Raw genomic sequence first — 17,247 nt, 5'->3', positions numbered from 1 at the left:
TTATTTACTTTTAACTGGTATTGAATTGAAGATACATTACTCTAAGGGAATCTGAAATATTCAAAGCCATTAATTCTTTGAATGTCAATTCTCCATTTCTTTACATTTTCCCTTTGTTAACTCCAAACAGATGTATGTGTGTCCTTATTCTATCCTCCAAATCTCCTACTTTTTTTTTAATTTCTAAAGTGTTGCATTGCACTTGGTTTTCTCAATCTCTCTTATGAGTGCTCCTGTTCTCTTCTCATCTGTGTGCAATCTGTTGCTTAACCAATCCACTGAGTTTTGAAGTTCAAAGTTTATATTACTAATTTATGAAAATTCTTTTGAGTTCTTTTCAAATGTTCCTGGTTATTTCTTGAAAGTGCCATGTTCCATGTTCTTAATTTTAATTCTATTTGCCAAAACTTTTAAAGTATATTTTAAGGTAATCTGTATCTGATTATTCTAGCATCTGAAGACCTTGGGCTGTTTTACTCTGATTCTTGTTAGTTCATTGTTTACTTGTGTTTTTGATCATTTTATATTATATTCTTCCTCTTGGCTGATATTAATTTATGCAGATGATGAGGAACCTGGTTAAGGGAATTGTTTCTCGACAAGATCCATGTTTCCTTCTGCTATGTGTCCTGGGCCACTAATAACCTGGAAGCCCTTAAAAATTAAATGTAAACAAACATACCAAGCGTTCAAGACCCTAACCTTTGTGAGGGCATGCTAATCATTATGAATTTCCAGGGGAGATTCATTTTTCCTTTCTACCAAGACCTAAAGCAAACTGTTCCCTCTGTTGCTCTTTTTCCCAGTGGATGAAATTTTTTCTGGCTTACATTTTTTGTTGAGGGAATATCCTTCCAAGTAACCCAGATTTCTGTAGGAGTCTCAGATTTGACTTGTTACTGTGATTCAGACTGAGGTCTTTCTCACCCTTCCAGGTCTTGATTATTAAAAACCTGAGCATCTAGATTTCTGTTGTCAGGAGATGCCCCTGGGCAGTCTATGACTTTAGCACTTGCTTACACTCAGTTTCAGGCTCTTCAGGTGGCTTCTCCTCCTCCCCCTCCCCCTCCTTCCCCTCCCTCTTCCCTTCCTCCTCCTCCTCCTCCTCCTTCTTCTTCTTCTTCTTCTAACCTATGAATTTCTCTTACTTTCCTGTTACTCATCTATGGATTTTAAAGTCTATTTGTTAATTTTATCCAGAATTTCTCAGGGTTTGTAGTAAAAAGTTTTTCTGGAATATGTAGCCAATTTCTATTGTTGAAAGCAGAACTTGCTATTATTCATTCCTGTGGAATGTTATCCTTCCTCTAATGATTATTATCATCAATTCTATGCTAATGACACTGAATCCCAAATCTAGATCTTCAGACCTAAACTCTCATCTACTTTCTATTTCCCATAGGCATTTGTTAATATGAATTAACAACTTGAATATTTCATTAGCTGTTAAAGCTCAAGGTGTCTGAAGTAGAATTTATCTTCTTCCACAAATTGATTCTCCTATCAAACATTGCTATTTTGTCATTTTAACAAGTCAGCATTATTTTTAGATTTTAGCCTGCAAACCTTGAAAATACTAGAAATGATTATAGCACCCTCATATCCTTTATGCAATCTGTCACTGTCTCCTCTCCTTGCCCAAATATCTGTATTATAAATTATCATTCCTAATTCCTACCCAGAATACAAGATCCTAATCACTTCACTTAAGAATAATCTGATAGAATTTCAATATATCTAGTATATATTGATCATCTTTGTGGAAGGTAATATGCAAGCTACTAGAGTTGAGATAAAAGATGTGTTCTTTGGCTCTTTCCTCAAGATTCTTGGTTTCAAACGACTAATAAAAAAGTTTATTTACTAAATTCATACATATTATTCTTTGATTAAGTGTTGGCTAAATATAATTGATTGCCTAATTGTCTGCATCAGGTAACACCTGTGTGAGTGGGGACAAGAAAGAAGAGGTTGCAATGTTCGCTGGAGTTAGGGAATGATAGTGAAGACAAAGTAAAGCAAAGCTGAAGGAGCTCCTTTACTGATGACAGATGACATCTTTCAGTGCCTGCACCTAGTCATACTTAAGTATCAGCTGGATAAATAAGTCAATAAATGCCCATCCTTCTTTTCTTTATTTTTCCTTCGCTTCTTCTTGTTAAACTTTTTTTCACCATTAAAAAACAAACCTATTTTTTTTTCTAGCCATCCTTCATTCCCCTTTTGGGGTTTACTTTGGGGTTTAATTTCTATAATAAAAAGAATCCTAGTTATCTATCATCAGTGAGGTTTTGATCTTGTAGTACACTAAGATTCCCTCTTTTTTTCTTGATTATAGTTACTACCTATTCCTCAAGACTCATTGTCCCCTTGAAGTGTGCCCTGGACCCTCTAACTCAGTGTTGTTCTTTATTTGGATACCTGTTGCATGTATTTTCTATTTTTTTTTAACATTTTATTTATTTTTGAGACAGAGAGAAACAGAGCATGAACCGGGCAGGGGCAGAGAGAGAGGGAGACACAGAATCAGAAGCAGGCTCCAGGCTCTGAGCCATCAGGCCAGAGCCCGACGCGGGGCTTGAACTCACGGACCATGAGATCGTGACCTGAGCTGAAGTCGGACGCTTAACCGACTGAGCCACCCATGCGCCCCTGTATTTTCTATTTTTTTCAAAAAAATAATAAAACAACATGTAGCTAAGCATTAAATATTTTCTATCTCCCTTAATCTCTTTCTCTAATGATCATTTAATACACGAAAGTAACTATTTTAGTCATCTTTTATCTTCCTAGTGATAAACATAATGTCTGATTCATAGTGCTCAATACGTGTTTATTAGACTTTCTCTTGGGGAGAGAGAACTGTTTCCTGAGAAATGAAAAAAAAAGTTTATTCCTTTATTATATCTGCCACCAACTGTAGTGAAGTCTCTGATTCAACACGCATATTTAGAAAATAATTACCCTGTGACTTGATGGGTGGTCGAGAACTCTTTGTTCCAATATAAATATTCTTGCATCATGGCATGGCTTAAAATTCAGCTTCAAACAAAGAATCAAATTATTGGCTAGAAAAGTATATTATTATATGTTAATATTTTTACCTAGTTCCAGGGGATTTGTTCTATCACTTGATTCATTAATTTACTGCCTTGGTTTGAGACTCTGATTTTACTTTGTCACATCAATAATAACTTTTAAAAAACTCATCATGGATTATGTGTGCTATATTTGCTATATCTGTGATCTATAAAGACATTTGGATCTAGACAAATATATATTTAGATAATTCACTGATGGAGATTCTATTATAGGTGGTACTGTTAATTTATGGCTATAAAGGCAGGTATCTAATTTGTATTGTTCATTCTTTTTATCCCCAGTGAGTGCCCAGTACAGTTCCTTGAACATGGTAGATACCCAATAAATATTTTTTGAATAAAGGAGCAAAATAATGCATATTTACAATAAGGTTTATATAGGACCAACACTTCGGTTTATATAATCTCAATCTTGTACAGTATCCTATTTTCAGAACTATGTTGACCCATGGTCACTCAAATAATTTGACATCTCTATCTCAAAGGATTTATTTGTCATTTAGTAAGCCACATGCTAACTAATTCAAATAGAGAAGGGAGAGGTGCCAAAGGAACATGAGAACAACAGATAGGTGTTTTAAAATGCATCTCACTTTTAAATATCAAATAATGTAATTTAATGAGAGGTCCTTATGCATTATGAAGTTTTTCAATAAACAAATTGGTGGCCTCAGTGGTCAGAATACCTAGATTCTTATTGTAGCCTGTTGTTAGCTAGCTATGTGACATTGGTTGGTATTACCTTCCTGGTCAAGTTTCCTTATTTAAAATGAAGAGGCTGGCTTAGTTTTGTTTAGGTTCCTTATAGCTCTAAATTTCTATATTTTATATTTACTCCATATGTGTTGTATATTGCAAACTCACTGGTCCACAGTTGGAGGCACCAGCCATCTCTGCTGCTGCTACCCAACTAAGTATGCAGTTTTCATGCAGGAATGCAAGTTTGGTGTGATCAGATCTTCATATTTTAAAAAAAGAAACCAGAAATCTGGATTTTTATGTGAAATGTCAAACTTTTAAATATTAACCACAAAGTCAAGTAGCCTTAAAATACTGTTTAATCCAAATAAAACACAACAGTGGGTTGGATTTGGCCCATGGACTGCCAGTTTATGCTGTAAAGGATTTTTTTCTGCCCTTACCATTTTCAGTTACTACTTTTCTGGTCAGAGAACAACAGCTGCTGCATATTATTTTTCTGCTACTTCCACAAAAGGGTGGATCAAGCCCAGTAGAGCTGGATCATAATACCAATAGGTTTAGTGTTCCAGGATGTCCCGCAATCATGATATGAGGAAAAACTATATTCTCTAAGTCTTAATTCAGATTTCTAAGATTCCAAGGTATACTATGACTAGTTACTTTATATATATCTTAATCAGAGAATTTCCAAATTATTTGGGAGAAGAAAAGAGAGATTTACAAGGGTTTCAGAAGTTCTATAGGCAGCAATTCAGTAGAAACCTTAGTGTCTAGTTCTTATTTTTGATCAAAATAGGCTCAGTGAGGGGGGAATGTTGTTACATATCTAATCCAATTATATTCCTTCTGCAAGTTTTATGCCTGATGAGGTCATCTAAACTTAATTAAAATTTAATTGAATCAGAATGGTGTGGCAGAAAATCATATGGCCACTGGAGTCAGACTTGGGTGTGAATCTAATTTCAGTCACTAACTATATAATCTGGAAGTTATTAATCTTGTCTGTGCTTCAGCTATCTATTCTCTACAAAAAGACACAATAATAATTACCTCTTATGCTTGTTATGGGGAACAGAAATAACACATGTCCTGATATGGAGTGTATAATAGATAAAAGCTGAACTTAAACTAAATTTAACATACTTCTTTATTGAGCCTCTTCTATATGACAGTTTCTGTTTGCTTCTTATAGAGGAAATAACATGAACAAAACATTATTCCTACTCTCAAAGATTGAATGCTCTAATTGGGGAATAAGGTATAACCACAAATAGCTATCGTTTATGGTAGACTCTAATGTATATTAACAAATAGCACAAGAGCACATAGAAGAGAGAATTCTATATTATCTCCTTTATGAAAACTTTTATTATACTCCTCCTCATTGAAAAGTTCTTGAGTCTTGGTTATTTCAGTAGGAAGAAATGGATTGAGAAAAGATGCCAAGAAAGAACTTCTAGGAGAAGGTAACAGCATGAGAAAATGCATAGTTTCCGGGAACCTTAGGGTATATAGTGAAGACATTGATGGAAAATATAATGGGAAGAGAAAAGAAAAAATAATAGAAAGGAATGTTTTGGAAAGGTGGTGGCATTAGCAGAAATATCCAACTCCCTTATCACCAGATTCCAATAAAATGGCCAAGGTCATGCATAAATGTGTGAAAACTAGAAACTATGAAATTCACATTTTTAAAATGTGAAAAAATTTCAACTACATAAAGTCCAAAAATGATAGACTATACTAAAGTATAGAATAATGACCTAAATCTTCCCTTCCTATAAACAGCAAGTGTCCTCTACTTGGAAAGGAAGAAATTAGCAGAGACTAGTAGAGGGTATTGATGGGCTGCTAATTCAGAAGAATGGCAGGCTGGGGGTAAGAAGCCACAAGAAACAAAATCCAGAAGATCAAAAGTTTTATCCTGAAAAATTGGAGTAAGTTCTACCTCCTTGGGCTTCTTCTGTTCTAGCAAAGGGCAGGTAAAATTGATTTCTTTTCTTCATCTATCAAAGGGTATAAATAGGGAATGTCACCAAACACATCAAAACAATAATGTATTCAAAAGGATAAGACCACCTTTCTTTAAGTGGATGAAGAAAAATTTAGCAATGTTCTTATTCCTATTACTAAGATGATTCAAGAAGTTGTCACAGGTATAAAAAGTGAGCAGGCAGTTGCGAAAACTAAATATTCTGAGCTCATGAAAGATTTCATGGGAACTTTTAAAAATGCTTAATTAAAAGGAGGCAGTGAAAAGTTGATTGAATAGTTTGAGAACTGAATAATGATATTTTAAACTTTGAAAATTTCTCTAAGAACCTATAGGATAAAAAAATGGAATTCTTGAGAGAGAAAAAAAAATTGAACACATATTTAGGAAAAAAGCTACATATGATAGAATGGAAATCAGTAAGGCACAGAATAAAAGAACAGAAAGTAAAGAAATAAAGAAAGAAATTTTTTCTGACTGAAGAAAGATCCAGGTTTTTTGACTGAGATGATTCACCAATTATCAGGCAAATTTAATGGAAATATACTATCGCCTAGAAATATCTTGCTGAAATTTTTAAAAATCAAAGATAAAGAAATTTAAAACACAGAAGCTAATTGAAACAAGTTGGCTAAAAAAGAGCTAAGATAGGGTTGGCATCATACTTTTCCAAAATACTAAAGACACTAAGAATGGAGAATGAGCAAAAGGGTTTTGGATTCTGAAACGTTGCTACACAAGAATTCTATACTCACAATGTGTTTGGCAAATGGAATGTGTTTGGTCAAGTGAGAGATATTTCATATCTGCAGGGGGTAGGAGAGTCATCAGTATACCTTTCCCAAACACACATCCTGGGGAGACAATGGATATTGACAGTTAAAACAAAATAATAAACTCAAGAATAATAAAGTCATAGTTAAAAAGATTAATTTTGGGGTGCCTGGGTGGCTCAGTTAGTTAAGCATCCGACTCTTGGTTTCAGCTCGGGTCATAATCTCACAGTTGGTGGGTTCGAGCCTTGCATCAGGCTCTGTGCTGACAGTGTGGAACCTGCTTGGGATTCTTTGTCTCCTTCTCTGCCTCTTCCCCATTCATGCTCACTCTCTCTCTCTCAAAATAAATAAATAAACATAAAAAAAGATTAATTTTGAGCAATAAAACCATTTGAATATCAATAATTATTTCTTAGTGATGAAATATTTTGAACATTAAAATTAATCTTTAAAATAAAAGATTCATAGTAAGCAAAAAATAACCTAATAATAATTCAGTCTAAAAATTCAGATTAAATCAACAATAACTGGAAACTGATAAGAAAATCAAAGAATGATAAAGTAATATCATGTCTTATCATATACTTGGAAAATGAATGCTTTTCATTCTTCACACTAATAACTAGGGAAACTAAGTTCTATTGTATTTTTAAAATACATGTTAACATTTTTGTCAATGCTAGAAGGAAAAATGATGTAAACCTTCTAAATCACTAGAGAAAAGGAAAAAGATAACTTCAGGTAAATGTCATTATGTAATCATTAAAGAAAATAAGCAATAACTATATATTTTAAGATGACAATAATTATTAGTTTTATGTTATCTAAGTATGGAATAAATTTACTTGTTTGCTTATTTGTGCTTTGTAAATTTTATACACTTTTACATAAGCACAGATTTATTACATAATAAAAACAATTCATGTATATTTGAGTCAGTGTTGCAAATGGTATTAAAATAATTAAGAATTATTTTCAAATATGAAAAAATGTTACCAATATACTAGCAGTAAAAACAGGATATTTCCACTTTTGTAAAGGACATATGTATATAGACCAAAATATCTTTGAATGGTAAAATTAAGATTTATATCATTTTTCATGTTTTTTACATAAATTTTTACAATTACCTGGAGTAATTTTTATAATAGTAAAAACCACCCTAAAAAAACTAAAGCAAATGCTATCTAGAGCTTGGCTGGGGCTGGATTATAGAGGACTTTAATAACAGATTAAGGGGTTGGGATGCATTCTTGGTCAATGGGAAGGCACTGAAGCTTTTTAAGAAGGGAAGTGATGTGAACAAATTTGTATCCTGAGATTAAGACAGAAGTATTGTTATTGTTTAGGTTGGAAACAAATGGAAAATTGACTGGAATTTATTGTAATGGTCTAGACAGGAAGTAATAAGGGCCAGAACTACATCTCTGCAGCAAGGACAGGAAAGAGGAGAGGTATTTGATGTAAAAGAGGGGAATAATCAAGGGGACTTGGTGACAGCATGCAATGTTAGAGAGTTGGGGAAAGAGAGAACCCAAAGAGATATAAAATCAAAGTTACTGGGAAAACTGTGATACTCTTTGCAGGGATAAGATAGTCAAGGGAAGCAGAAGGAGGAAAAAGTTTAAGAAACAAGATGATGAATTTGATTTCAAATATGTTAAACTTCTGGCGTTGAAGAGACATCACATCTTTGGGGTACTATATAATAATGGCTGAAATCCATCTAGGAAATACTCTTTTGAAGCTATAATGGTATCGCTGAATGATCCTTTCCATTCTTGCTTGACAGCATGTAAGCAAAAATCCAGAGACTCCAAGTCCCATAGGGCCAATGACCTCTATACAAGTGCCAGATTCCTTCCCTGCCTTGAGTTTAAAAGTCCCAATGCCAAAGATCTGCCTGGGTCAGAGTCCTGTGAAAAGCGTAGGGGGTCCAGGGGGGTGCTCCCTCCACCAAACCTCCCCCATTTCTATACTGCTCTGGAACATGAGATGCTAAAGCCAGTTCTCAAGGCTTGCTCAGTCCTCTTCCCCAATCTGTCCTCTAAAGAGTGAGCTATCCTATGGCTCTGTTTCTCTTGATCCACAGGGTAGCCAAAAGGTGATTGTTTTGGGGAGAAATATGGATTGAGGTGAATGTATTCTCCATGTGGCTAAGGCTCTTTGTGGCGAGAGATGGGGGCAGGTGTGAGAAAAGAAGGTAAGTGGACCACAGTATGGGGCAGGGCCATTTATTTGTACTTTTGTCATGAATCTTGCAATCTACTTGGCAGTGGGTAAGCAGAAGCAATGCACAGGACAATTAAAGGACATTTAAAATATAAGAGTAGATTAGTATTTTGGTTACTGGTGCTAAGTACTGAGTACAGCTGAGTACACCAGTAGGTAAGGGGAAAATCAGGTACAGATTTTTTGTAAGGCGTTTTTCCTAAACCACAATTAAAGGACCACTTGAAGAGTTTCCTTTCCCTTTGTGACTCATAGATGACTGAGATCATCATTTCCTATTAAGGGGAGACACAAGAAAACGGAGGAGATGTATCACATTTTGGTCAATCCTGGTTTTCTGTTTTATTGGACTTATTCCTAAATAAAGAAAACCATATTCCTCATGTTCCTCCCAAGTCCATGCCTCCTTCCAAAAAATCAGCACCATTCATAAGCCCAAAACTGCTCTTAAAGACTAGATTTGGCAACTAAAATGACTTGTATGTCTGCTTCCATCCTCTTTTTAAAAACTCTGCCTGTACACCAAGCCCTACTACCCTCTATCTTATGGCCCCAGGACCAACCAGGGGTGTCTGGGTGGCTCAGTTGGTTAAATGTCTGACTCTTGATTTTGGCTCAGGTCATGATCTCCTAGTCATGAGATCAAGCCCATGTTGGACTCCCACACTGGGTGTAGAGCCTGATTAAGATTCTCCCTCTCCCTTGGCCCCTCCCCCACTTGCACTTTCTCTCACAAGAAAAATTAAATTAAATAAAAAATACCATGATATCCTGTATTTAATGGCCATAACTGATTAGATCAAAGAAGAGGCACCTGAGCCAATGTTCCTGAGTGTTAGAAAGTACTGATGTTGGATTACCTAAGATGCCGTGTTGGACCAGATGAAAGCAAAGGAGGCTGATCAAAATAGATACAAAGAGAAGCAAAGATACAGATATCCCTGCTGTCCAAGAGAAACAAAATGTTGCCCCATTCTTGGACTTTTCACCCTGTTCTTGTCCTCATGTAATTCTGCTCTTCCTTTTCTTTTCTCAGCTGCGTGTAAAATATACTGTTCCTCCTTACAAATCTTTTGTATAATCTATTCCTTGTAACAGATAATCACAAAGACTCTTATGGCAACTACACTAACTTGAGAGAACTTAATCCCTTATCCTTAAGATTCAATGGTTGACTCTACTGGATTTGCTTATGTTGACTTTTCATCTTTCATATAAGGATGCTGGGGCATGAGAGGTTAAATAACTCGCCAGGGTCATGCACACAACTAAGCAGATTTGGGTGAGGAATGTTGGCTTGGTTTTCTTTCTTTGGCTGTCTTCATACTAAGATTTGCTCTACAAGTCAGTTCTACTTCATAACTACTGATAATTGAAATGTGATCAACAACTTTTAAAAAGTATCCATCCACAAGCCCCTTGGTGCAACATGCAAATCCAGTTTTTCCTGGTTGATTTTCCCTCTCCTTTTCTTCACAGTCAGTTCTCTTTCTCAGCTTATTCTATATGCTATGCTGAACGAAGAGGCAAGTGAACACAGTTTCTGTATGCATCTCTTTCATTCTTCTGACTTTGCTAGAAACTACTCCCTGGACAGGCCAGATGATACACTTAACTTCATACTCTACCAAATCATTTGGCAAAACTATCAAAACATTGGACATTTGAACAGTATTCAGGGCTCCCCTACTGAACACAGGTCTCAAAACTTAGTCAATACTCACTGTGGACAGAGTCACAGGTGATGAGAGGCATGAAACCATCCTCTTTTCCTAACTCCTGCTGCTCTGTTTCTATGACTTCTAAGACCCCTGGGCTGGGCTGCCTGCATTTCCCAGAAGGAATTCTCTCCATATTAGCCATGGATTGCATGAAGTCCACTGTGGAACTGCATTTAGCAGAGAATATGATTGGCAGGCTCTCCAACCTTCTTCACAGATAAGTTTGGCTCACATGCCAAGATGTTGCATTATATTTAAGTTCTCATTGCAAATATGTAGGTAAAAGGAAATTGTTAAGACATTTCTGTTTACAAAATGCTTTTGCACACATAAACTTACTTGCTCTCAGAAAGGTCTATGAAATAGATGCCATTATCTCCCTTGTTTTACAGATGAGCACACAAGCCTCAGAAAAGTTAATGGTGTTGATAAGTGGCAGAGCTAAAACTTAGCTCCAGGTCAAGTATTTTTTGTGTACAACCTGCTACCACTCATTCCTTCAATCAACAAACATTTTTTGAATGCCCATGTGGCACTGTGCTCAGAACTAAACACACTTCTTTCTCCATCTTGGGACATCAGAGAAGACTTTTCAGTAGGAGTGGCATCCAAGCTGAGAAAGGAAGTGGTAGATGTTCTTCAGGCAAAGTGGGAGGGCTGGGAGCCTTCCAGGCAGACCACATTTTTTATCTTTAAACTATCCCAGTGGACCTGAGAAATAGAAATTAGGCAAGCAAGCTAGGAACTAAATTTCCACAGTTGTGCAATCTCATTTTTAAAACATGAAGACATGCATCAATTAGCTTTTCTTTCTCCTTTGAGAGTCAAATTAAGTGTCTTGTCACTACCTTCTCAAGACCAAAGAAAGTATAACACTTCAAAATGGCCTTTAGTTTGTTTTTTTTGCTAACTTAATGATAATTGTTTGGCAATCCTACTTCTTTTTACTACCTCAGTAATAATTGAAATAGAGTTTTGACTGTGTACCTTTCACAAGAATTCTGAGGCTACTTCCTATTTTGTGGCAACCCTTTACAAAGACTGGAACCTACTTTTTCAAAAGCCAAGTGATATGGGTTACTTATGCAGCAAGCTTTAGAAAAAGGGATGCTGGCTGCAGAAACATGATCTGTTCTTTGGTATTCCATGGCATGTTTATGCAGAAGGAAGATACTTCCAATTAGTTAAGCAAAGTCATAACTTCTTTTCCAAAACACAGGACAGCACTCCATGTGACAATGACTAAAAAAGTCACAGGCAGGACCAAATTGACAACCTGGTTTGGATGTTTTAGAAGGCTGTCTTATCAGCCCTTTGATTGACAGCAGTAGGAAAAGAGGAAAAGATATAATCCTTGCCAAATCGTTAAGTCTTTGGAGCGTGTTTCATAATCTTCTTAATGAATCCCATATTTCACTGGCTTTGGGGAGAGTCAACACCCAAACAATGTAATAAATAATACAAAGCAGGAGAGTATTGACAGGGCTGAGGTAAGGAGATAGTTTACAATAGAACTTTGAGAATCACACTAGAAAGAAAGTGAGTAAGAAACAGTGCAGGAACAGGGGACAAAGTTGGCCTAGGTAGAATTATGTGTAACTTCTAGAAAGAGATAAACCCAGGACACTTACATAGGTAGTCAAGGGACATGGGTATAACTCTGTATTCAGTTATCATAAATATAGTTATTTCTAGGTAAATTCATTGGAAGGAGCTGGAATGGTAATTCATTGGGGGAAAACTCACTTCAAAGTCTATAATTATGGGCTATTTGAAGAACAAAGAGTCTGGGCAGATCCCTGCTGCTGATTAAATGGCCCAGAAGCCTTGATTTTAGGATGAATGAATAAATTTATAAATAAATAAGTTAAGGTATCAGAAAACACTTTTAGTATGACTACTATGGCATTATTATTTTCAAATCCTTACTCTGAAGGAGTTCACAACTTAGAAAGGAAGACATGCAAATTAAGGTACATGATGGCATGATTTAGAGTGCTCTGGTAAAGATTTGCATGGAATGCTGAAACAACACAGAAGGGACTACCTCTACTTGGGAGAGTTAAAGAAATCTTCCTGGTGGAGGAGACATTTGATCTGGGTCATGATAGATGAATAAGAGTTTCCAGAATGAGGAAGAAGGAAGCACATTCCAGGACAAGGGAATTACCTATTCACTCACATACTTGTCTACATTAACTCTTTTAAACGCAAGTATACTATTTGAGAAAACTCACCCTTGTCATTGTCATGGCTAAATTGACCATATTAGACATAAAAGCCCTGAGGATAGAAAACCGTGTGGTCACAAGGAAATATGATGTGAGCCACAAATGCAAGCCACAAATGTAATCTTAAAATTTATGGTAACCACATTTTAAAGAAGGGTAAACAGAAACAGTTTAATTTTAATAATATATTTTATTTAACCTAATATATCCAAAGTAGTTTCATTTCAACATGTAATCAATATAAAAACATCTAGATGGTATTTTATATTCTTTTTTGTACCGAGTCTTTGAAATCTGTTATATATTTTACATTTCATAGCATATTTCAACTCCAACAAACTACATTTCAGATGCTCACTAGACACATGTGGCTAGTGGCTACTGTTTGGACAGCTTAGAAAACCAGCTTGTAAATTTTGCAGGATGGGATACCCCCAGGAAGGGCAAACCTAGAATGGGTCGCAGTGGAAGCCAAGGGAGTGCCGACTGAGGGTGTTTAGCAAGAGCCCAGATGACTAGCTCTGCTTATTTCCTGACTTTATCCAAAGACGGCCAGCAGGGTCAGCGCTGGTGTCTGCCTCTCCACCCACAGAAAGTATGCCAAGTCAAGTTTTCCTGGGAAAATTCTCATTTTGCCTTCCCTCTTTAATTTTACTTAAAAAGCCCACAGGCTATTCTTCTCAGTACCTGGTAATGTCTTTTCCAGCTCTCTTAGGAAACAGGGCCCTAAAATTTCCCTCACATATTAGCCCCAGTGGACCTGGTCTCTGTTCCATGGAAAACTTGCCCAGAAATGAGCTCACGGACCTTCTCATTATGGCCAGAGGCAAGTAGTACTGTCTGGGGCACCAGGAGTAGAGGTCAGAGGTGAGCTCAGCTCCCATGAAACAATGCACTATCTCCACCCATAGAGACTAGACATAGGTGGTGCCCAAAGCTGATGGCATAAGAGAGACTAGGTCTTGAAGCTCCTTGATCCTATTGTCTAGGACTGCCACAGGATCAGATCATTGTAGATTTTCTTTCTTATGACCTGGCCTCCTGCTCCTGACTGATCCTCTGGCTTACATCTAGACTTCTGGTCCTCATACACCACCAATACTTAAAATGAAACAGTAGATAGGATGCCATTGCATCATTCCCTCTAAGGAAAGTTCCCAGTCATACATTTATCCCTGCAAGATCAGGGGAAGCCATTCAGGATGTGGCGGTAGCCTCAGGATCTGTAATTGAGACAATAGGGACCAAGATAAATTCATCAGAGGAAGAGATTTCATTTGGTATGAATCCTGTGCAAGTCCTTACCACTTGTAGAGTTGCCTGTGTTGTGTATGCATGCCAAAGGGCTACTTGAAGGAAATAAGCCATTTCTATTCATCCCTTTCGTCAGTAGATAACTCAGGATCTCTTTTAAACTTGCTGGGAGTGATTAAAAGGCTTATACTCGAGGAAGGCGACATATATCTTTTGATGGAAAGCCAAGGCAAGTGAGAATGGAAGTACTAAGTTGTTTTTGTTTGCATTGTATCATCATCATCATCATCACCATCATCATCAATTACTACTAGTACTACATTCTCCAGTTTGGCACCTTTCTTGAGTTTTATATACTTTAATTGCTTAATTATATTTACATTTTCTCTACTAAATGGCTTTTAGGCAGCCTAGTCCACCGGAAGGTAATGTGTGTGCATGTATTCGTGCATAGTTCAGCCTTTGTTTGAGTACAGGTAAATAGATAAGACAAGTCATTACTAAAATCATTATAGCCTGGGTCATTACCCACAATACCATCTGCTGGTATTTTGTCAAGCCTCCTTTTATTAAAGAGTCTTTAAATTACTTCTTGTAGGAAGCTTATAAATCAGCCCGTATGACAGATAAATAGGACACCAAGTAACTTTGTTTTAATTGTCTCTGCTACCATCCAGTGTCACTCAGTCTATTTATTTATTGATAGCACTTTAATTAAAGATACTCTAAATCTGATCTTGTCAATGGTGGGGGGGGGGTAGGACTGCAATACTGTAATAAGAGGCTGAATTCCATGTGGTTTTATTTACATAGGGAAATTGATAGCCTGGTTTTAAATATGTACTTCCCTATGGTGGAAAATGATTTGTTTGTTAATAATTTGAAGAGGTAAACAGAAATGGAGAGAGTTTTGCATTTGTATTTGCTTATGATATGTTAAGCATAGAATCTCACTTGAAACCCATCTAACCACATTGTTGTCCCAGGGTAAGACACCTATATTGTCTTTGTTATGTTTCAATGTACATTATATACATGCAGCTTAATTCTCTTTGCTCTCCAGGCCTTCCCCTGTACCCCACCATTTGATCTAAGTCCTGCTCTAGTCCTTATTACCTGTGGAGCTGCCTGAGTTGTGTGTGTGGATGCCTTGTGGATAGTTTGGGCTGGTCCAGTCAAGGGCAAATCTAAGGGCTGTGTTCTGTATTACTGGAGCTAGAAAAGGGTCCTGATCCAAGACAACGGAAGATGCTAAAACTATAGGAATCGGCTCAGTTGAAAACAGTAAGAATAGAGCCAAAGACAGAATTTCAAGTGAGAATGAAAATAAACACTAACTGTGGGAGAGGTCAAAGTTAGAGACCAAAGTTGAAAGTGTAGAATCAAGAATTTGGAACTAGGTAGATTACATCAAACCACTCAGCGAGTAAATGCAGGATTTGGACAACATGCCCTTGTTTACCACGACTCCAAAGTTCTTTATATTACACCATACTTCTTCCTCTTCTATTAATAACTAGATGTTAGACTTTGGTCAAGTCATGAAACTCCTATTTCATAGGTACCAACACAACCTCACAAGATGGTTATATTTGTGAAGTTCTGAAGACATATGCAGATGTAAACCATTATCCTCAGATAATTAGCCACTGCCCGGGGATACTCAGAACTGTGTCTGAGAAAACAGGAAGAAGAAAAAAGCTGTGTCTTTGCATGGTCTACACAGCCATCTGAATAGATAAGGATCTAGGATATTAGTGGGCTCTTTCACTTTCATATTACTGAATTTTGATGGAATGTTTTTCATAGAATCACATTGTTAATTGATTGAATTGACTGGTTGCTAATTAAATCAAAGCAGCTGAACCAACTTTGTATAGACACATCAGAAACATTCCTTTCTGATGATCATGGTTCCTCCAGAGTTTTAGGGCCTTGCAGTAGGGAAAATCTTGTGAAAATCAAGTTTGCTTTGGCTCTCCATAGACAGCAATTGATGTGTCATGAAGTTCACTAAAGAGGCTGAAATGGTTCTACCCACTGGGCAACTTCTGAGATTTGCTTATCTTCTGTGGTTCCACTAAAGAGCACACATAAAAATCCACTGGTGTGTACATTGTTCAATATTTAAAACACAGTTGACATAGTTCTTCTGCTAGTTGGAGGCTAAATTTTCCTTCCCATGAAAGATTAGTGTAACTTCTTGGATGTTTTCATGGATATTGAGAATCATGTACATGATCGTGTTTCTCTTTTTGCTTTAATTTCCAGGAAGTTCTGAGACATAATTTTGGCTGACATAAATCAATTATGTTAAATATACATATGCTTACATGCTTATCATTTGTGTTCAATCTCTCCCTTTCTCTAATGCCTCTTTTGTTTGTATATTTTCCTTATTTTAGTTATAAAAAATGGATTCTCAGGTGTCTCCTATCCCACATAGCCCTATTCAATTCCAGAATGGCTTCCAAAATCCTGCCATATTGCACTTTTTTATAACATGTGTTTCCTAAAAGCCAATTCAAGTCCTATGTGGTACACCAACATTTAGTAAACAACAATTAGTAAACATTTACAATAGTGTTAAACTATATACATAAGACCGTAGAACATGTATAAAAAAATAGAATAGTCAGTCATATAGTATTTCATTTTGTCTGCTGGGTTTTAAGAAACATCAAAATAAAAATAATTTCCCCCCTTCTTCTCTCTGGTTGACGGAGTACTACTTGTCTTTCACAACCTAGCTCAAGTTCTGCATTCTTCACGAAGTCTTCTTGGCTGTTCTAACCAAATGACTTTCTTTTTGGAATTTCCATAGCGCTTTAAGCTCACAGTGCACAGTTTAGCATCTAGTTATGTTACCTCATATTTTTCCTTCATCGTTTCTGCTCCAGCCACACTGAGCTTGTGCTTTATCCCCGATTCTCCCTGGTGTTTTCACAACTGTGACTTTGTTCTTACTGCTTCCATCTGTCTAGAATGGCCTCTCCTGCCCTTTCCTTATCAGATTACACCTTTTTACCAGAGTCCAGGTCAAATAACTTTGCCCCACACAGGCTGCACAGCCCAGGTCAGCCAGGGACATCTCTAAATTCATAATGTCTACCATCTATCTTATGGAAATTAATAGTATTTTTGGACATCTTCCGTGTGATCTTTATAACCCAATATTATATTTGCATTCCAAGTTTAACTTGGGTAATGATGGGAAACATGTGGTTGTTCCTGAGA

The sequence above is a fragment of the Prionailurus bengalensis genome, chromosome B3 (assembly GCF_016509475.1).
Source record: "Prionailurus bengalensis isolate Pbe53 chromosome B3, Fcat_Pben_1.1_paternal_pri, whole genome shotgun sequence".
Taxonomy (NCBI): domain Eukaryota; kingdom Metazoa; phylum Chordata; class Mammalia; order Carnivora; family Felidae; genus Prionailurus; species Prionailurus bengalensis.
This window is presented reverse-complemented; position numbering follows the sequence as displayed.